Source organism: Coregonus lavaretus (assembly GCF_964263955.1).
Source record: "Coregonus lavaretus genome assembly, contig: HAP1_SCAFFOLD_1978, whole genome shotgun sequence".
In the NCBI taxonomy this organism is placed as follows: Eukaryota; Metazoa; Chordata; class Actinopteri; order Salmoniformes; family Salmonidae; genus Coregonus; species Coregonus lavaretus.
In genome coordinates, this window is record NW_028162503.1 from 21,969 (window position 1) to 45,982 (window position 24,014).

The 24,014-nt window shown below is 44.6% G+C and overlaps 1 protein-coding gene across 1 annotated transcript in view; it reads left to right on the forward strand.

Annotated features, from left to right (window-relative positions):
- The window catches only part of LOC311119193 (CCR4-NOT transcription complex subunit 4-like), a gene marked incomplete at its 3' end in the record, with an annotated part of 78,225 nt that overhangs the window by 16,424 nt on the left and 37,787 nt on the right, over positions 1-24,014 (forward strand). The gene's annotated exons all lie outside the window — the stretch shown is intronic.

The window sequence follows — 24,014 nt, forward strand, 5'->3', positions numbered from 1 at the left end:
TAACCCCTACCCCATATCCTGTACTAAACCATACCCTAGTCTAACCCCTACCCCATATCCTGTACTAAACCATACCCTAGTCTAACCCCTACCCCATATCCTATACTAAACCATACCCTAGTCTAACCCCTACCCCATATCCTATACTAAACCATACCCCAGTCTAACCCCTACCCCATATCCTGTACTAAACCATACCCTAGTCTAACCCCTACCCCATATCCTGTACTAAACCATACCCTAGTCTACCCCCTACCCCATATCCTATACTAAACCATACCCCAGTCTAACCCCTACCCCATATCCTGTACTAAACCTGACCCTAGTCTAACCCCTACCCCATATCCTATACTAAACCATACCCTAGTCTAACCCCTACCCCATATCCTATACTAAACCATACCCTAGTCTAACCCCTACCCCATATCCTATACTAAACCTGACTCTAGTCTAACCCCTACCCCATATCCTGTACTAAACCATACCCTAGTCTAACCCCTACCCCATATCCTATACTAAACCATACCCTAGTCTAACCCCTACCCCATATCCTATACTAAACCATACCCTAGTCTAACCCCTACCCCATATCCTATACTAAACCATACCCTAGTCTAACCCCTACCCCATATCCTATACTAAACCATACCCTAGTCTAACCCCTACCCCATATCCTATACTAAACCATACCCTAGTCTACCCCCTACCCCATATCCTATACTAAACCATACCCCAGTCTAACCCCTACCCCATATCCTGTACTAAACCCTAGTCTAACCCCTACCCCATATCCTATACTAAACCATACCCTAGTCTAACCCCTACCCCATATCCTGTACTAAACCATACCCTAGTCTAACCCCTACCCCATATCCTGTACTAAACCATACCCTAGTCTAACCCCTACCCCATATCCTGTACTAAACCATACCCTAGTCTAACCCCTACCCCATATCCTATACTAAACCATACCCTAGTCTAACCCCTACCCCATATCCTATACTAAACCATACCCCAGTCTAACCCCTACCCCATATCCTGTACTAAACCATACCCTAGTCTAACCCCTACCCCATATCCTGTACTAAACCATACCCTAGTCTACCCCCTATCCCATATCCTATACTAAACCATACCCCAGTCTAACCCCTACCCCATATCCTGTACTAAACCATACCCTAGTCTAACCCCTACCCCATACCCTATACTAAACCATACCCTAGTCTAACCCCTACCCCATATCCTATACTAAACCTGACTCTAGTCTAACCCCTACCCCATATCCTGTACTAAACCATACCCTAGTCTAACCCCTACCCCATATCCTATACTAAACCATACCCTAGTCTAACCCCTACCCCATATCCTGTACTAAACCTTACCCTAGTCTAACCCCTACCCCATATCCTGTACTAAACCATACCCTAGTCTAACCCCTACCCCATATCCTGTACTAAACCATACCCTAGTCTAACCCCTACCCCATATCCTATACTAAACCATACCCTAGTCTAACCCCTACCCCATATCCTATACTAAACCATACCCTAGTCTAACCCCTACCCCATATCCTATACTAAACCATACCCTAGTCTAACCCCTACCCCATATCCTATACTAAACCATACCCTAGTCTAACCCCTACCCCATATCCTATACTAAACCATACCCTAGTCTACCCCCTACCCCATATCCTATACTAAACCATACCCCAGTCTAACCCCTACCCCATATCCTGTACTAAACCCTAGTCTAACCCCTACCCCATATCCTATACTAAACCATACCCTAGTCTAACCCCTACCCCATATCCTGTACTAAACCATACCCTAGTCTAACCCCTACCCCATATCCTATACTAAACCATACCCTAGTCTAACCCCTACCCCATATCCTATACTAAACCATACCCTAGTCTAACCCCTACCCCATATCCTGTACTAAACCATACCCTAGTCTAACCCCTACCCCATATCCTATACTAAACCTGACCCTAGTCTAACCCCTACCCCATATCCTATACTAAACCATACCCTAGTCTAACCCCTACCCCATATCCTATACTAAACCATACCCTAGTCTAACCCCTACCCCATATCCTATACTAAACCATACCCTAGTCTAACCCCTACCCCATATCCTGTACTAAACCATACCCTAGTCTAACCCCTAACCCCTACCCCATATCCTGTACTAAACCATACCCTAGTCTAACCCCTAACCCCTACCCCATATCCTGTACTAAACCATACCCTAGTCTATCCCCTACCCCATATCCTATACTAAACCATACCCTAGTCTAACCCCTACCCCATATCCTGTACTAAACCATACCCTAGTCTAACCCCTACCCCATATCCTATACTAAACCATACCCTAGTCTAACCCCTACCCCATATCCTGTACTAAACCATACCCTAGTCTAACCCCTACCCCATATCCTGTACTAAACCATACCCTAGTCTATCCCCTACCCCATATCCTGTACTAATCCATACCCTTGTCTAACCCCTACCCCATATCCTGTACTAAACCATACCCTAGTCTAACCCCTACCCCATATCCTATACTAAACCATACCCTAGTCTAACCCCTACCCCATATCCTATACTAAACCATACCCTAGTCTAACCCCTACCCCATATCCTATACTAAACCATACCCTAGTCTAACCCCTACCCCATATCCTATACTAAACCATACCCTAGTCTAACCCCTACCCCATATCCTATACTAAACCTTACCCTAGTCTAACCCCTACCCCATATCCTATACTAAACCATACCCTAGTCTAACCCCTACCCCATATCCTATACTAAACCATACCCTAGTCTAACCCCTACCCCATATCCTATACTAAACCATACCCTAGTCTAACCCCTACCCCATATCCCATACTAAACCATACCCTAGTCTAACCCCTACCCCATATCCTATACTAAACCATACCCTAGTCTAACCCCTACCCCATATCCTATACTAAACCATACCCTAGTCTAACCCCTACCCCATATCCTGTACTAAACCATACCCTAGTCTAACCCCTACCCCATATCCTATACTAAACCATACCCTAGTCTAACCCCTACCCCATATCCTATACTAAACCATACCCTAGTCTAACCCCTACCCCATATCCTGTACTAAACCATACCCTAGTCTAACCCCTAACCCCTACCCCATATCCTGTACTAAACCATACCCTAGTCTAACCCCTAACCCCTACCCCATATCCTGTACTAAACCATACCCTAGTCTAACCCCTACCCCATATCCTATACTAAACCATACCCTAGTCTAACCCCTACCCCATATCCTATACTAAACCATACCCTAGTCTAACCCCTACCCCATATCCTATACTAAACCATACCCTAGTCTAACCCCTACCCCATATCCTGTACTAAACCATACCCTAGTCTACCCCCTACCCCATATCCTATACTAAACCATACCCTAGTCTAACCCCTACCCCATATCCTGTACTAAACCATACCCTAGTCTAACCCCTACCCCATATCCTATACTAAACCATACCCTAGTCTAACCCCTACCCCATATCCTGTACTAAACCATACCCTAGTCTAACCCCTACCCCATATCCTATACTAAACCATACCCTAGTCTAACCCCTACCCCATATCCTATACTAAACCATACCCTAGTCTAACCCCTACCCCATATCCTATACTAAACCATACCCTAGTCTAACCCCTACCCCATATCCTATACTAAACCATACCCTAGTCTAACCCCTACCCCATATCCTATACTAAACCTTACCCTAGTCTAACCCCTACCCCATATCCTATACTAAACCATACCCTAGTCTAACCCCTACCCCATATCCTATACTAAACCATACCCTAGTCTAACCCCTACCCCATATCCTGTACTAAACCATACCCTAGTCTAACCCCTACCCCATATCCTATACTAAACCATACCCTAGTCTAACCCCTACCCCATATCCTATACTAAACCATACCCTAGTCTAACCCCTACCCCATATCCTGTACTAAACCATACCCTAGTCTAACCCCTACCCCATATCCTATACTAAACCATACCCTAGTCTAACCCCTACCCCATATCCTATACTAAACCATACCCTAGTCTAACCCCTACCCCATATCCTGTACTAAACCTTACCCTAGTCTAACCCCTACCCCATATCCTGTACTAAACCTTACCCTAGTCTAACCCCTACCCCATATCCTATACTAAACCATACCCTAGTCTAACCCCTACCCCATATCCTATACTAAACCATACCCTAGTCTAACCCCTACCCCATATCCTATACTAAACCATACCCTGGTCTAACCCCTACCCCATATCCTATACTAAACCATACCCTGGTCTAACCCCTACCCCATATCCTGTACTAAACCTTACCCTAGTCTAACCCCTACCCCATATCCTGTACTAAACCTTACCCTAGTCTAACCCCTACCCCATATCCTATACTAAACCATACCCTAGTCTAACCCCTACCCCATATCCTATACTAAACCATACCCTAGTCTAACCCCTACCCCATATCCTATACTAAACCATACCCTAGTCTAACCCCTACCCCATATCCTATACTAAACCATACCCTAGTCTAACCCCTACCCCATATCCTGTACTAAACCTTACCCTAGTCTAACCCCTACCCCATATCCTATACTAAACCATACCCTAGTCTAACCCCTACCCCATATCCTATACTAAACCTTACCCTAGTCTAACCCCTACCCCATATCCTGTACTAAACCATACCCTAGTCTAACCCCTACCCCATATCCTGTACTAAACCATACCCTAGTCTAACCCCTACCCCATATCCTGTACTAAACCATACCCTAGTCTACCCCCTACCCCATATCCTATACTAAACCATACCCCAGTCTAACCCCTACCCCATATCCTGTACTAAACCATACCCTAGTCTAACCCCTACCCCATATCCTGTACTAAACCATACCCTAGTCTAACCCCTACCCCATATCCTATACTAAACCATACCCTAGTCTAACCCCTACCCCATATCCTATACTAAACCATACCCCAGTCTAACCCCTACCCCATATCCTGTACTAAACCATACCCTAGTCTAACCCCTACCCCATATCCTGTACTAAACCATACCCTAGTCTACCCCCTACCCCATATCCTATACTAAACCATACCCCAGTCTAACCCCTACCCCATATCCTGTACTAAACCTGACCCTAGTCTAACCCCTACCCCATATCCTATACTAAACCATACCCTAGTCTAACCCCTACCCCATATCCTATACTAAACCATACCCTAGTCTAACCCCTACCCCATATCCTATACTAAACCTGACTCTAGTCTAACCCCTACCCCATATCCTGTACTAAACCATACCCTAGTCTAACCCCTACCCCATATCCTATACTAAACCATACCCTAGTCTAACCCCTACCCCATATCCTATACTAAACCATACCCTAGTCTAACCCCTACCCCATATCCTATACTAAACCATACCCTAGTCTAACCCCTACCCCATATCCTATACTAAACCATACCCTAGTCTAACCCCTACCCCATATCCTATACTAAACCATACCCTAGTCTACCCCCTACCCCATATCCTATACTAAACCATACCCCAGTCTAACCCCTACCCCATATCCTGTACTAAACCCTAGTCTAACCCCTACCCCATATCCTATACTAAACCATACCCTAGTCTAACCCCTACCCCATATCCTGTACTAAACCATACCCTAGTCTAACTCCTACCCCATATCCTGTACTAAACCATACCCTAGTCTAACCCCTACCCCATATCCTGTACTAAACCATACCCTAGTCTAACCCCTACCCCATATCCTATACTAAACCATACCCTAGTCTAACCCCTACCCCATATCCTATACTAAACCATACCCCAGTCTAACCCCTACCCCATATCCTGTACTAAACCATACCCTAGTCTAACCCCTACCCCATATCCTGTACTAAACCATACCCTAGTCTACCCCCTATCCCATATCCTATACTAAACCATACCCCAGTCTAACCCCTACCCCATATCCTGTACTAAACCATACCCTAGTCTAACCCCTACCCCATATCCTATACTAAACCATACCCTAGTCTAACCCCTACCCCATATCCTATACTAAACCTGACTCTAGTCTAACCCCTACCCCATATCCTGTACTAAACCATACCCTAGTCTAACCCCTACCCCATATCCTATACTAAACCATACCCTAGTCTAACCCCTACCCCATATCCTGTACTAAACCTTACCCTAGTCTAACCCCTACCCCATATCCTGTACTAAACCATACCCTAGTCTAACCCCTACCCCATATCCTGTACTAAACCATACCCTAGTCTAACCCCTACCCCATATCCTATACTAAACCATACCCTAGTCTAACCCCTACCCCATATCCTATACTAAACCATACCCTAGTCTAACCCCTACCCCATATCCTATACTAAACCATACCCTAGTCTAACCCCTACCCCATATCCTATACTAAACCATACCCTAGTCTAACCCCTACCCCATATCCTATACTAAACCATACCCTAGTCTACCCCCTACCCCATATCCTATACTAAACCATACCCCAGTCTAACCCCTACCCCATATCCTGTACTAAACCCTAGTCTAACCCCTACCCCATATCCTATACTAAACCATACCCTAGTCTAACCCCTACCCCATATCCTGTACTAAACCATACCCTAGTCTAACCCCTACCCCATATCCTATACTAAACCATACCCTAGTCTAACCCCTACCCCATATCCTATACTAAACCATACCCTAGTCTAACCCCTACCCCATATCCTGTACTAAACCATACCCTAGTCTAACCCCTACCCCATATCCTATACTAAACCATACCCTAGTCTAACCCCTACCCCATATCCTATACTAAACCTGACTCTAGTCTAACCCCTACCCCATATCCTATACTAAACCATACCCTAGTCTAACCCCTACCCCATATCCTATACTAAACCTGACCCTAGTCTAACCCCTAACCCATATCCTATACTAAACCATACCCTAGTCTAATCCCTACCCCATATCCTATACTAAACCATACCCTAGTCTAACCCCTACCCCATATCCTATACTAAACCATACCCTAGTCTAACCCCTAACCCATATCCTATACTAAACCATACCCTAGTCTAACCCCTACCCCATATCCTATACTAAACCTGACCCTAGTCTAACCCCTAACCCATATCCTATACTAAACCATACCCTAGTCTAACCCCTACCCCATATCCTATACTAAACCGTACCCTAGTCTAACCCCTACCCCATATCCTATACTAAACCTGACCCTAGTCTAACCCCTACCCCATATCCTATACTAAACCATACCCTAGTCTAACCCCTACCCCATATCCTATACTAAACCATACCCTAGTCTAACCCCTACCCCATATCCTATACTAAACCATACCCTAGTCTAACCCCTACCCCATATCCTGTACTAAACCATACCCTAGTCTAACCCCTAACCCCTACCCCATATCCTGTACTAAACCATACCCTAGTCTAACCCCTAACCCCTACCCCATATCCTGTACTAAACCATACCCTAGTCTATCCCCTACCCCATATCCTATACTAAACCATACCCTAGTCTAACCCCTACCCCATATCCTGTACTAAACCATACCCTAGTCTAACCCCTACCCCATATCCTATACTAAACCATACCCTAGTCTAACCCCTACCCCATATCCTGTACTAAACCATACCCTAGTCTAACCCCTACCCCATATCCTGTACTAAACCATACCCTAGTCTAACCCCTACCCCATATCCTGTACTAAACCATACCCTAGTCTAACCCCTACCCCATATCCTGTACTAAACCATACCCTAGTCTATCCCCTACCCCATATCCTGTACTAATCCATACCCTTGTCTAACCCCTACCCCATATCCTGTACTAAACCATACCCTAGTCTAACCCCTACCCCATATCCTATACTAAACCATACCCTAGTCTAACCCCTACCCCATATCCTATACTAAACCATACCCTAGTCTAACCCCTACCCCATATCCTATACTAAACCATACCCTAGTCTAACCCCTACCCCATATCCTATACTAAACCATACCCTAGTCTAACCCCTACCCCATATCCTATACTAAACCTTACCCTAGTCTAACCCCTACCCCATATCCTATACTAAACCATACCCTAGTCTAACCCCTACCCCATATCCTATACTAAACCATACCCTAGTCTAACCCCTACCCCATATCCTATACTAAACCATACCCTAGTCTAACCCCTACCCCATATCCCATACTAAACCATACCCTAGTCTAACCCCTACCCCATATCCTATACTAAACCATACCCTAGTCTAACCCCTACCCCATATCCTGTACTAAACCATACCCTAGTCTAACCCCTACCCCATATCCTATACTAAACCATACCCTAGTCTAACCCCTACCCCATATCCTATACTAAACCATACCCTAGTCTAACCCCTACCCCATATCCTGTACTAAACCATACCCTAGTCTAACCCCTAACCCCTACCCCATATCCTGTACTAAACCATACCCTAGTCTAACCCCTAACCCCTACCCCATATCCTGTACTAAACCATACCCTAGTCTAACCCCTACCCCATATCCTATACTAAACCATACCCTAGTCTAACCCCTACCCCATATCCTATACTAAACCATACCCTAGTCTAACCCCTACCCCATATCCTATACTAAACCATACCCTAGTCTAACCCCTACCCCATATCCTGTACTAAACCATACCCTAGTCTACCCCCTACCCCATATCCTATACTAAACCATACCCTAGTCTAACCCCTACCCCATATCCTGTACTAAACCATACCCTAGTCTAACCCCTACCCCATATCCTATACTAAACCATACCCTAGTCTAACCCCTACCCCATATCCTGTACTAAACCATACCCTAGTCTAACCCCTACCCCATATCCTATACTAAACCATACCCTAGTCTAACCCCTACCCCATATCCTATACTAAACCATACCCTAGTCTAACCCCTACCCCATATCCTATACTAAACCATACCCTAGTCTAACCCCTACCCCATATCCTATACTAAACCATACCCTAGTCTAACCCCTACCCCATATCCTATACTAAACCTTACCCTAGTCTAACCCCTACCCCATATCCTATACTAAACCATACCCTAGTCTAACCCCTACCCCATATCCTATACTAAACCATACCCTAGTCTAACCCCTACCCCATATCCTGTACTAAACCATACCCTAGTCTAACCCCTACCCCATATCCTATACTAAACCATACCCTAGTCTAACCCCTACCCCATATCCTGTACTAAACCATACCCTAGTCTAACCCCTACCCCATATCCTATACTAAACCATACCCTAGTCTAACCCCTACCCCATATCCTATACTAAACCATACCCTAGTCTAACCCCTACCCCATATCCTGTACTAAACCTTACCCTAGTCTAACCCCTACCCCATATCCTGTACTAAACCTTACCCTAGTCTAACCCCTACCCCATATCCTATACTAAACCATACCCTAGTCTAACCCCTACCCCATATCCTATACTAAACCATACCCTAGTCTAACCCCTACCCCATATCCTATACTAAACCATACCCTAGTCTAACCCCTACCCCATATCCTATACTAAACCATACCCTGGTCTAACCCCTACCCCATATCCTGTACTAAACCTTACCCTAGTCTAACCCCTACCCCATATCCTGTACTAAACCTTACCCTAGTCTAACCCCTACCCCATATCCTATACTAAACCATACCCTAGTCTAACCCCTACCCCATATCCTATACTAAACCATACCCTAGTCTAACCCCTACCCCATATCCTATACTAAACCATACCCTAGTCTAACCCCTACCCCATATCCTATACTAAACCATACCCTAGTCTAACCCCTACCCCATATCCTGTACTAAACCTTACCCTAGTCTAACCCCTACCCCATATCCTATACTAAACCATACCCTAGTCTAACCCCTACCCCATATCCTATACTAAACCATACCCTAGTCTAACCCCTACCCCATATCCTATACTAAACCATACCCTAGTCTAACCCCTACCCCATATCCTATACTAAACCTGACCCTAGTCTAACCCCTAACCCATATCCTATACTAAACCTTACCCTAGTCTAACCCCTACCCCATATCCTATACTAAACCATACCCTAGTCTAACCCCTACCCCATATCCTATACTAAACCATACCCTAGTCTAACCCCTACCCCATATCCTATACTAAACCATACCCTAGTCTAACCCCTACCCCATATCCTATACTAAACCATACCCTAGTCTAACCCCTACCCCATATCCTGTACTAAACCATACCCTAGTCTAACCCCTACCCCATATCCTATACTAAACCATACCCTAGTCTAACCCCTACCCCATATCCTATACTAAACCTTACCCTAGTCTAACCCCTACCCCATATCCTATACTAAACCATACCCTAGTCTAACCCCTACCCCATATCCTATACTAAACCATACCCTAGTCTAACCCCTACCCCATATCCTATACTAAACCATACCCTAGTCTAACCCCTACCCCATATCCTATACTAAACCATACCCTAGTCTAACCCCTACCCCATATCCTATACTAAACCATACCCTAGTCTAACCCCTACCCCATATCCTATACTAAACCATACCCTAGTCTAACCCCTACCCCATATCCTGTACTAAACCATACCCTAGTCTAACCCCTACCCCATATCCTATACTGAACCATACCCTAGTCTAACCCCTACCCCAGGGTTCCCCAACTGGCGGCCCGCGGGCAATATTATTTGGCCCCACACAAAGCCCCACAAATTAATTATGAAATGTTTTTCATTTAAGAAAAATATTATAATAAAGAAATCTCGAACCCGAGATGCAAAAATGTTGAAAATGTAATGTCCCATGAAGGAAGTCACCCTAGCTAAATAATGAGGAAGTTACTTTTTTTAATTTCATTTATGAAGCGAGAGAGAGAATGCAGGAGCCAGTCCAGTCAACTGATAAAGCAGGAGCCAGTCCGGTCAACTGATAAAGCAGGAGACAGTCCGGTCAACTGATAAAGCAGGCTGCGGACCGTTTTGTGGTGCTAAAACGTGAAGCTGCAACCACAGCACCAACCAATAGGAGGTGAACAGCGCCTGGTGCTGAAAAATATAGCTAACTTGTTATATGAAGCCTATATTTTAAAACGTAGCTTACCTTAGCCAGTTATGAGGCGTAGCATCTTTCACAATAACAACTAAATGGCCTAATGGAAGTGGGATTTGTTTTTAGACTAATTGTTTTTACCAAAAATGTAGCGTCCTACATAAAACAATCATGTAAAGGGGAAATAAAAGTCTATGTCTGAATGTCTATCGGGATTGCCTGCTCCTGCAACGACAGAACAAACAGAAAATACTGTCAGCTTGACACCTAAATATCCCTGGATAAGCAGTCACAGTAATGTTAGTATTTACTAAATACAGTCATATATAGGCTACTAAGTTACTTACTCAATGGGAGAAGTTGCATTTCCTCTCGGACATAATCTTGGGGAGGTCGGGTGAGATGGATGTGATTTTGATGCACAGGCAGTCCTCGGTTTGACTTTATGTGAACGCCGGTTCCTGCCGTGAGTCTGTATTGCCTTCATAGAGGAAAAGGAGGAGTCGCAGGTGTAAGTTGATCCACACAGTTAGAACATAAAATGCACGGGATGTTTTTCAGCCGCAGGGACTGGGAGACTAGTCAGGATCGGGGGAAAGATGAATGGAGCAAAGTACAGAGAGATCCTTGATGAAAACCTTCTCCAGAGCGCTCAGGACCTCAGACTGGGGCAAAGGTTCACCTTCCAACAGGACATCGACCCGAAGCACACAGCCAAGACACAACACAGGAGTGGCTTCGGGACAAGTCTCTGAATGTCCTTGAGTGGCCCAGCCAGAGCCCGGACTTGAACCCGATCGAACATCTCTGAAGAGACCTGAAAATAGCTGGGCAGCAACACTCCCCATCCAACCTGACAGAGCTTGAGAGGATCTGCAGAGAAGAAATGGGAGAAACTCCCCAAATACAGGTGTGCAAAGCTTGTAGCTTCATACCCAAGAAGTCTCAAGGCTGTAATCGCTGCCAAAGGTGCTTTAACAAAGTACTGAGTAAAGGGTCTGAATACTTATGAAAATTTGATATTCTTTTTATTATACATTTGCAAACATTTCTAAAAACCAGTCTTTGCTTTGTCATTAAGGGGTATTGTGTGCAGATTGATGAGGAAAATAATTTATTCAATTTTAGAATAAGGCTGTAACTTAACAAAATGTGGAAAAAGGTCAAGGGGTCTGAATACTTTCCGAATGCACTGTATGTCAGCCAAAAAAAGCTATGTGTGTGTAGCTTGCAGTGAACGCTTCAGTGTTGCTGCGTCGGGCTTCTGTCTGGGGAGGGAAGGCCACTTTGGAAGTTCCACGCTTAGATTCTTAATGACGTCCTGAGATTTTGAATTCTTAGCAAAAAGCGTCATTTTCACTGTAAATAAGAAAACACTGGCTTGGCAATGGGAAAAGATGGTAAGATGAATGCTTGTCCTCTGTACATTCTTCCCTGAAAGAGAGCAAACATTTTCTCTTGCTGTCAAGCTAATTGTTCTGAACGAATGTTGACGTTATAGAAAGTGGTGTAGGCTATATAGACCTGTTGTTTTTCCCCTCCTCCAATCAACGCGCAGAGAAATAGACACGAGTAACAGTTGAATGGTGATTTTTATGAGCGTAATCAGATCGGAATTATTTGTTATTGTCACTTTAACTTATGATGTACTAATCAGATGTGTTAAACGTCTTGTTCAATTAGTAGTGTTGGCCAATTAATTGTGCTAATATTATATGCTAATTGTGTTCTGGCCCGCCGACTATTAGCTCAGAAAAAATGTGTCCGGAAGCCAAACCTAGTTGACGACCCCTGCCCTACCCCATATCCTATACTAAACCATACCCTAGTCTAACCCCTACCCCATATCCTATACTAAACCATACCCTAGTCTAACCCCTACCCCATATCCTATACTAAACCATACCCTAGTCTAACCCCTACCCCATATCCTATACTAAACCATACCCTAGTCTAACCCCTACCCCATATCCTATACTAAACCTTACCCTAGTCTAACCCCTACCCCATATCCTATACTAAACCATACCCTAGTCTAACCCCTACCCCATATCCTATACTAAACCATACCCTAGTCTAACCCCTACCCCATATCCTATACTAAACCATACCCTAGTCTAACCCCTACCCCATATCCCATACTAAACCATACCCTAGTCTAACCCCTACCCCATATCCTATACTAAACCATACCCTAGTCTAACCCCTACCCCATATCCTATACTAAACCATACCCTAGTCTAACCCCTACCCCATATCCTATACTAAACCATACCCTAGTCTAACCCCTACCCCATATCCTATACTAAACCATACCCTAGTCTAACCCCTACCCCATATCCTGTACTAAACCATACCCTAGTCTAACCCCTAACCCCTACCCCATATCCTGTACTAAACCATACCCTAGTCTAACCCCTAACCCCTACCCCATATCCTGTACTAAACCATACCCTAGTCTAACCCCTACCCCATATCCTATACTAAACCATACCCTAGTCTAACCCCTACCCCATATCCTATACTAAACCATACCCTAGTCTAACCCCTACCCCATATCCTATACTAAACCATACCCTAGTCTAACCCCTACCCCATATCCTGTACTAAACCATACCCTAGTCTACCCCCTACCCCATATCCTATACTAAACCATACCCTAGTCTAACCCCTACCCCATATCCTGTACTAAACCATACCCTAGTCTAACCCCTACCCCATATCCTATACTAAACCATACCCTAGTCTAACCCCTACCCCATATCCTGTACTAAACCATACCCTAGTCTAACCCCTACCCCATATCCTATACTAAACCATACCCTAGTCTAACCCCTACCCCATATCCTATACTAAACCATACCCTAGTCTAACCCCTACCCCATATCCTATACTAAACCATACCCTAGTCTAACCCCTACCCCATATCCTATACTAAACCATACCCTAGTCTAACCCCTACCCCATATCCTATACTAAACCTTACCCTAGTCTACCCCTACCCCATATCCTATACTAAACCATACCCTAGTCTAACCCCTACCCCATATCCTATACTAAACCATACCCTAGTCTAACCCCTACCCCATATCCTGTACTAAACCATACCCTAGTCTAACCCCTACCCCATATCCTATACTAAACCATACCCTAGTCTAACCCCTACCCCATATCCTGTACTAAACCATACCCTAGTCTAACCCCTACCCCATATCCTATACTAAACCATACCCTAGTCTAACCCCTACCCCATATCCTATACTAAACCATACCCTAGTCTAACCCCTACCCCATATCCTGTACTAAACCTTACCCTAGTCTAACCCCTACCCCATATCCTGTACTAAACCTTACCCTAGTCTAACCCCTACCCCATATCCTATACTAAACCATACCCTAGTCTAACCCCTACCCCATATCCTATACTAAACCATACCCTAGTCTAACCCCTACCCCATATCCTATACTAAACCATACCCTAGTCTAACCCCTACCCCATATCCTATACTAAACCATACCCTGGTCTAACCCCTACCCCATATCCTGTACTAAACCTTACCCTAGTCTAACCCCTACCCCATATCCTGTACTAAACCTTACCCTAGTCTAACCCCTACCCCATATCCTATACTAAACCATACCCTAGTCTAACCCCTACCCCATATCCTATACTAAACCATACCCTAGTCTAACCCCTACCCCATATCCTATACTAAACCATACCCTAGTCTAACCCCTACCCCATATCCTATACTAAACCATACCCTAGTCTAACCCCTACCCCATATCCTGTACTAAACCTTACCCTAGTCTAACCCCTACCCCATATCCTATACTAAACCATACCCTAGTCTAACCCCTACCCCATATCCTATACTAAACCATACCCTAGTCTAACCCCTACCCCATATCCTATACTAAACCATACCCTAGTCTAACCCCTACCCCATATCCTATACTAAACCTGACCCTAGTCTAACCCCTAACCCATATCCTATACTAAACCTTACCCTAGTCTAACCCCTACCCCATATCCTATACTAAACCATACCCTAGTCTAACCCCTACCCCATATCCTATACTAAACCATACCCTAGTCTAACCCCTACCCCATATCCTGTACTAAACCATACCCTAGTCTAACCCCTACCCCATATCCTATACTAAACCATACCCTAGTCTAACCCCTACCCCATATCCTATACTAAACCTGACCCTAGTCTAACCCCTACCCCATATCCTGTACTAAACCATACCCTAGTCTAACCCCTACCCCATATCCTATACTGAACCATACCCTAGTCTAACCCCTACCCCAGGGTTCCCCAACTGGCGGCCCGCGGGCAATATTATTTGGCCCCACACAAAGCCCCACAAATTAATTATGAAATGTTTTTCATTTAAGAAAAATATTATAATAAAGAAATCTCGAACCCGAGATGCAAAAATGTTGAAAATGTAATGTCCCATGAAGGAAGTCACCCTAGCTAAATAATGAGGAAGTTACTTTTTTTAATTTCATTTATGAAGAGAGAGAGAGAATGCAGGAGCCAGTCCAGTCAACTGATAAAGCAGGAGCCAGTCCGGTCAACTGATAAAGCAGGAGACAGTCCGGTCAACTGATAAAGCAGGCTGCGGACCGTTTTGTGGTGCTAAAACGTGAAGCTGCAACCACAGCACCAACCAATAGGAGGTGAACAGCGCCTGGTGCTGAAAAATATAGCTAACTTGTTATATGAAGCCTATATTTTAAAACGTAGCTTACCTTAGCCAGTTATGAGGCGTAGCATCTTTCACAATAACAACTAAATGGCCTAATGGAAGTGGGATTTGTTTTTAGACTAATTGTTTTTACCAAAAATGTAGCGTCCTACATAAAACAATCATGTAAAGGGGAAATAAAAGTCTATGTCTGAATGTCTATCGGGATTGCCTGCTCCTGCAACGACAGAACAAACAGAAAATACTGTCAGCTTGACACCTAAATATCCCTGGATAAGCAGTCACAGTAATGTTAGTATTTACTAAATACAGTCATATATAGGCTACTAAGTTACTTACTCAATGGGAGAAGTTGCATTTCCTCTCGGACATAATCTTGGGGAGGTCGGGTGAGATGGATGTGATTTTGATGCACAGGCAGTCCTCGGTTTGACTTTATGTGAACGCCGGTTCCTGCCGTGAGTCTGTATTGCCTTCATAGAGGAAAAGGAGGAGTCGCAGGTGTAAGTTGATCCACACAGTTAGAACATAAAATGCACGGGATGTTTTTCAGCCGCAGGGACTGGGAGACTAGTCAGGATCGGGGGAAAGATGAATGGAGCAAAGTACAGAGAGATCCTTGATGAAAACCTTCTCCAGAGCGCTCAGGACCTCAGACTGGGGCAAAGGTTCACCTTCCAACAGGACATCGACCCGAAGCACACAGCCAAGACACAACACAGGAGTGGCTTCGGGACAAGTCTCTGAATGTCCTTGAGTGGCCCAGCCAGAGCCCGGACTTGAACCCGATCGAACATCTCTGAAGAGACCTGAAAATAGCTGGGCAGCAACACTCCCCATCCAACCTGACAGAGCTTGAGAGGATCTGCAGAGAAGAAATGGGAGAAACTCCCCAAATACAGGTGTGCAAAGCTTGTAGCTTCATACCCAAGAAGTCTCAAGGCTGTAATCGCTGCCAAAGGTGCTTTAACAAAGTACTGAGTAAAGGGTCTGAATACTTATGAAAATTTGATATTCTTTTTATTATACATTTGCAAACATTTCTAAAAACCAGTCTTTGCTTTGTCATTAAGGGGTATTGTGTGCAGATTGATGAGGAAAATAATTTATTCAATTTTAGAATAAGGCTGTAACTTAACAAAATGTGGAAAAAGGTCAAGGGGTCTGAATACTTTCCGAATGCACTGTATGTCAGCCAAAAAAAGCTATGTGTGTGTAGCTTGCAGTGAACGCTTCAGTGTTGCTGCGTCGGGCTTCTGTCTGGGGAGGGAAGGCCACTTTGGAAGTTCCACGCTTAGATTCTTAATGACGTCCTGAGATTTTGAATTCTTAGCAAAAAGCGTCATTTTCACTGTAAATAAGAAAACACTGGCTTGGCAATGGGAAAAGATGGTAAGATGAATGCTTGTCCTCTGTACATTCTTCCCTGAAAGAGAGCAAACATTTTCTCTTGCTGTCAAGCTAATTGTTCTGAACGAATGTTGACGTTATAGAAAGTGGTGTAGGCTATATAGACCTGTTGTTTTTCCCCTCCTCCAATCAACGCGCAGAGAAATAGACACGAGTAACAGTTGAATGGTGATTTTTATGAGCGTAATCAGATCGGAATTATTTGTTATTGTCACTTTAACTTATGATGTACTAATCAGATGTGTTAAACGTCTTGTTCAATTAGTAGTGTTGGCCAATTAATTGTGCTAATATTATATGCTAATTGTGTTCTGGCCCGCCGACTATTAGCTCAGAAAAAATGTGTCCGGAAGCCAAACCTAGTTGACGACCCCTGCCCTACCCCATATCCTATACTAAACCATACCCTAGTCTAACCCCTACCCCATATCCGATACTAAACCATACCCCATATCCTATACTAAACCTTACCCTAGTCTAACCCCTACCCCATATCCTATACTAAACCATACCCTAGTCTAACCCCTACCCCATATCCTATACTAAACCATACCCTAGTCTAACCCCTACCCCATATCCGATACTAAACCATACCCTAGTCTAACCCCTACCCCATATCCTATACTAAACCATACCCTAGTCTAACCCCTACCCCATATCCTATACTAAACCATACCCTAGTCTAACCCCTACCCCATATCCTATACTAAACCATACCCTAGTCTAACCCCTACCCCATATCCTATACTAAACCATACCCTAGTCTAACCCCTACCCCATATCCTATACTAAACCATACCCTAGTCTAACCCCTACCCCATATCCTATACTAAACCATACCCTAGTCTAACCCCTACCCCATATCCTGTACTAAACCATACCCTAGTCTAACCCCTACCCCATATCCTATACTAAACCATACCCTAGTCTAACCCCTACCCCATATCCTATACTAAACCATACCCTGGTCTAACCCCTACCCCATATCCTATACTAAACCATACCCTAGTCTAACCCCTACCCCATATCCTATACTAAACCTTACCCTAGTCTAACCCCTACCCCATATCCTATACTAAACCATACCCTAGTCTAACCCCTACCCCATATCCTATACTAAACCTTACCCTAGTCTAACCCCTACCCCATATCCTATACTAAACCATACCCTAGTCTAACCCCTACCCCATATCCTGTACTAAACCTGACCCTAGTCTAACCCCTACCCCATATCCTGTACTAAACCATACCCTAGTCTAACCCCTACCCCATATCCTATACTAAACCATACCCTAGTCTACCCCCTACCCCATATCCTATACTAAACCTTACCCTAGTCTAACCCCTACCCCATATCCTATACTAAACCATACCCTAGTCTAACCCCTACCCCATATCCTATACTAAACCATACCCTAGTCTAACCCCTACCCCATATCCTATACTAAACCATACCCTAGTCTAACCCCTACCCCATATCCTATACTAAACCATACCCTAGTCTAACCCCTACCCCATATCCTATACTAAACCTGACTCTAGTCTAACCCCTACCCCATATCCTGTACTAAACCATACCCTAGTCTAACCCCTACCCCATATCCTATACTAAACCATACCCTAGTCTAACCCCTACCCCATATCCTATACTAAACCATACCCTAGTCTAACCCCTACCCATATCCTATACTAAACCATACCCTAGTCTAACCCCTACCCCATATCCTATACTAAACCATACCCTAGTCTAACCCCTACCCCATATCCTGTACTAAACCATACCCTAGTCTAACCCCTACCCCATATCCTATACTAAACCTTACCCTAGTCTAACCCCTACCCCATATCCTATACTAAACCATACCCTAGTCTAACCCCTACCCCATATCCTATACTAAACCATACCCTAGTCTAACCCCTACCCCATATCCTATACTAAACCATACCCTAGTCTAACCCCTACCCCATATCCTGTACTAAACCATACCCTAGTCTAACCCCTACCCCATATCCTATACTAAACCATACCCTAGTCTAACCCCTACCCCATATCCTATACTAAACCTGACTCTAGTCTAACCCCTACCCCATATCCTGTACTAAACCATACCCTAGTCTAACCCCTACCCCATATCCTATACTAAACCATACCCTAGTCTAACCCCTACCCCATATCCTATACTAAACCATACCCTAGTCTAACCCCTAACCCCTACCCCATATCCTATACTAAACCATACCCTAGTCTAACCCCTACCCCATATCCTATACTAAACCATACCCTAGTCTAACCCCTACCCCATATCCTATACTAAACCATACCCTAGTCTAACCCCTACCCCATATCCTATACTAAACCATACCCTAGTCTAACCCCTACCCCATATCCTATACTAAACCATACCCTAGTCTAACCCCTACCCCCTACCCCATATCCTATACTAAACCATACCCTAGTCTAACCCCTACCCCATATCCTATACTAAACCATACCCTAGTCTAACCCCTACCCCATATCCTATACTAAACCATACCCTAGTCTAACCCCTACCCCATATCCTGTACTAAACCATACCCTAGTCTAACCCCTACCCCATATCCTGTACTAAACCTGACCCTAGTCTAACCCCTACCCCATATCCTATACTAAACCATACCCTAGTCTAACCCCTACCCCATATCCTATACTAAACCATACCCTAGTCTAACCCCTACCCCATATCCTATACTAAACCATACCCTAGTCTAACCCCTACCCCATATCCTATACTAAACCATACCCTAGTCTAACCCCTACCCCATATCCTATACTAAACCATACCCTAGTCTAACCCCTACCCCATATCCTATACTAAACCATACCCTAGTCTAACCCCTACCCCATATCCTATACTAAACCATACCCTAGTCTAACCCCTACCCCATATCCTATACTAAACCATACCCTAGTCTAACCCCTACCCCATATCCTATACTAAACCATACCCTAGTCTAACCCCTACCCCATATCCTGTACTAAACCATACCCTAGTCTAACCCCTACCCCATATCCTATACTAAACCATACCCTAGTCTAACCCCTACCCCATATCCTATACTAAACCATACCCTAGTCTAACCCCTAACCCCTACCCCATATCCTGTACTAAACCATACCCTAGTCTAACCCCTACCCCATATCCTGTACTAAACCATACCCTAGTCTAACCCCTACCCCATATCCTATACTAAACCATACCCTAGTCTAACCCCTACCCCATATCCTGTACTAAACCATACCCTAGTCTAACCCCTACCCCATATCCTGTACTAAACCATACCCTAGTCTAACCCCTACCCCATATCCTATACTAAACCATACCCTAGTCTAACCCCTACCCCATATCCTGTACTAAACCATACCCTAGTCTAACCCCTACCCCATATCCTATACTAAACCATACCCTAGTCTAACCCCTACCCCATATCCTGTACTAAACCTGACTCTAGTCTAACCCCTACCCCATATCCTATACTAAACCATACCCTAGTCTAACCCCTACCCCATATCCTATACTAAACCATACCCTAGTCTAACCCCTACCCCATATCCTATACTAAACCATACCCTAGTCTAACCCCTACCCCATATCCTATACTAAACCTTACCCTAGTCTAACCCCTACCCCATATCCTATACTAAACCATACCCTAGTCTAACCCCTACCCCATATCCTATACTAAACCATACCCTAGTCTAACCCCTACCCCATATCCTATACTAAACCATACCCTAGTCTAACCCCTACCCCATATCCTATACTAAACCATACCCTAGTCTAACCCCTACCCCATATCCTATACTAAACCATACCCTAGTCTAACCCCTACCCCATATCCTGTACTAAACCATACCCTAGTCTAACCCCTACCCCATATCCTATACTAAACCTGACTCTAGTCTAACCCCTACCCCATATCCTGTACTAAACCATACCCTAGTCTAACCCCTACCCCATATCCTATACTAAACCATACCCTAGTCTAACCCCTACCCCATATCCTATACTAAACCATACCCTAGTCTAACCCCTACCCCATATCCTATACTAAACCATACCCTAGTCTAACCCCTACCCCATATCCTATACTAAACCATACCCTAGTCTAACCCCTACCCCATATCCTGTACTAAACCATACCCTAGTCTAACCCCTACCCCATATCCTATACTAAACCTTACCCTAGTCTAACCCCTACCCCATATCCTATACTAAACCATACCCTAGTCTAACCCCTACCCCATATCCTATACTAAACCATACCCTAGTCTAACCCCTACCCCATATCCTATACTAAACCATACCCTAGTCTAACCCCTACCCCATATCCTGTACTAAACCATACCCTAGTCTAACCCCTACCCCATATCCTATACTAAACCATACCCTAGTCTAACCCCTACCCCATATCCTATACTAAACCTGACTCTAGTCTAACCCCTACCCCATATCCTGTACTAAACCATACCCTAGTCTAACCCCTACCCCATATCCTATACTAAACCTGACTCTAGTCTAACCCCTACCCCATATCCTATACTAAACCATACCCTAGTCTAACCCCTAACCCCTACCCCATATCCTATACTAAACCATACCCTAGTCTAACCCCTACCCCATATCCTATACTAAACCATACCCTAGTCTAACCCCTACCCCATATCCTATACTAAACCATACCCTAGTCTAACCCCTACCCCATATCCTATACTAAACCATACCCTAGTCTAACCCCTACCCCATATCCTATACTAAACCATACCCTAGTCTAACCCCTACCCCCTACCCCATATCCTATACTAAACCATACCCTAGTCTAACCCCTACCCCATATCCTATACTAAACCATACCCTAGTCTAACCCCTACCCCATATCCTATACTAAACCATACCCTAGTCTAACCCCTACCCCATATCCTGTACTAAACCATACCCTAGTCTAACCCCTACCCCATATCCTGTACTAAACCTGACCCTAGTCTAACCCCTACCCCATATCCTATACTAAACCATACCCTAGTCTAACCCCTACCCCATATCCTATACTAAACCATACCCTAGTCTAACCCCTACCCCATATCCTATACTAAACCATACCCTAGTCTAACCCCTACCCCATATCCTATACTAAACCATACCCTAGTCTAACCCCTACCCCATATCCTATACTAAACCATACCCTAGTCTAACCCCTACCCCATATCCTATACTAAACCATACCCTAGTCTAACCCCTACCCCATATCCTATACTAAACCATACCCTAGTCTAACCCCTACCCCATATCCTATACTAAACCATACCCTAGTCTAACCCCTACCCCATATCCTATACTAAACCATACCCTAGTCTAACCCCTACCCCATATCCTGTACTAAACCATACCCTAGTCTAACCCCTACCCCATATCCTATACTAAACCATACCCTAGTCTAACCCCTACCCCATATCCTATACTAAACCATACCCTAGTCTAACCCCTAACCCCTACCCCATATCCTGTACTAAACCATACCCTAGTCTAACCCCTACCCCATATCCTGTACTAAACCATACCCTAGTCTAACCCCTACCCCATATCCTATACTAAACCATACCCTAGTCTAACCCCTACCCCATATCCTGTACTAAACCATACCCTAGTCTAACCCCTACCCCATATCCTGTACTAAACCATACCCTAGTCTAACCCCTACCCCATATCCTATACTAAACCATACCCTAGTCTAACCCCTACCCCATATCCTGTACTAAACCATACCCTAGTCTAACCCCTACCCCATATCCTATACTAAACCATACCCTAGTCTAACCCCTACCCCATATCCTGTACTAAACCTGACTCTAGTCTAACCCCTACCCCATATCCTATACTAAACCATACCCTAGTCTAACCCCTACCCCATATCCTATACTAAACCATACCCTAGTCTAACCCCTACCCCATATCCTATACTAAACCATACCCTAGTCTAACCCCTACCCCATATCCTATACTAAACCATACCCTAGTCTAACCCCTACCCCATATCCTATACTAAACCTCACCTTAACTTCTGCTGGCACCACGTCCGTACAGCAGAGAAGTGCCTGCAGAAAGGTACCTACACCTTAACCCACCTGCCTGCTTTGTCTGAATTAACCCACCTGCCTTCTCTGTCCGAATTAACCCACCTGCCTTCTCTGTCTGAATTAACCCACCTGCCTTCTCTGTCCGAATTAACCCACCTGCCTTCTCTGTCTGAATTAACCCACCTGCCTTCTCTGTCTGAATTAACCCACCTGCCTTCTCTGTCTGAATTAACCCACCTGCCTTCTCTGTCCGAATTAACCCACCTGCCTTCTCTGTCTGAATTAACCCACCTGCCTTCTCTGTCTGAATTAACCCACCTGCCAGAGGACCCAGCGGTGTACAGGCCCCCCTGTCCATGTATCTAACATGCTCCTCTCTCTCTGTACCAGCCGTACCCAGAGGACCCAGCGGTGAAGCCCCCTGTCCATTTATCTAACATGCTCCTCTCTCTCTGTACCAGCCGTACCCAGAGGACCCAACGGTGAAGCCCCCTGTCCATTTATCTAACATGCTCCTCTCTCTCTGTACCAGCCGTACCCA